Source organism: Penaeus monodon, chromosome 24 (genome assembly GCF_015228065.2).
Source record: "Penaeus monodon isolate SGIC_2016 chromosome 24, NSTDA_Pmon_1, whole genome shotgun sequence".
In the NCBI taxonomy this organism is placed as follows: domain Eukaryota; kingdom Metazoa; phylum Arthropoda; class Malacostraca; order Decapoda; family Penaeidae; genus Penaeus; species Penaeus monodon.
In genome coordinates, this window is record NC_051409.1 from 13,359,891 (window position 1) to 13,360,703 (window position 813).

At 29.4% G+C, this 813-nt stretch overlaps 1 protein-coding gene across 1 annotated transcript in view; it reads right to left on the reverse strand.

Annotated features, from left to right (window-relative positions):
* Window positions 1-813, reverse strand: part of LOC119588594 (ubiquitin carboxyl-terminal hydrolase 36-like) — a gene marked incomplete in the record, with an annotated part of 14,376 nt that overhangs the window by 3,165 nt on the left and 10,398 nt on the right.

The window sequence follows — 813 nt, forward strand, 5'->3', positions numbered from 1 at the left end:
ACCAGTGGTTAAATGCAACTTCCCTATTTCATATATGAATATATAAGCTTCAGTAACTAGAACCTCATCTATACTGAAAGTGCATTTCAGGGACAAAATCTACCTGAACTTATCTTTTGAAAAGAGCATTATTTTTCTCAAATTAGGCTAATGGGTTTTCTACAGCTCTTCACATATTTTTTTCACTCTTTTGTCCCTAAAAATGCATCTCTATTCTATTCAATAAAATCAATTTCATATCCACAAAGTTAAACAATGTAAGTATAAACAAGCACCAAGTACAGTGTCATAACAAGGTAATAAACTATTCTAAAACACATCAATGAAAATGTACACAATATATGTCAGTATTCACAACTAAAGGTTTTAATTTCTTCTTATGGGATTACAGTAACAATAGGTTCTAAAACTAGGGTCTTTTGCTGTTACTGCATTCTAATAAAGATATGAGCAACAGATTTTTTAAAATTGATTGTTGCATTCTAAAATAATAATAATAATCTGCTTTCAACTAACTACCCATATTCTATCATTCTTTATCATTTATTTTAAGAAATATTACATAAATTAGTCATAGTTTAGTTCCTGGTTAGTCACAGAACAGTGAACACGGCAAATAGAGCAGCTGTCAGGCAAACTGTTCTCAAATTTCTGCAAATTGTCCTATAAAAAATCCAAGATATATGCTGGATAACTTGGTATGCCTCTTTGAACATGACTAGTAATATCCTAAAAAAACTGTCTTTTATAAAAAGAAAAAAAAAATATTTACAAGTAAGTGTGAAGACCTCAAAATATGTAAGCACGTGTTTT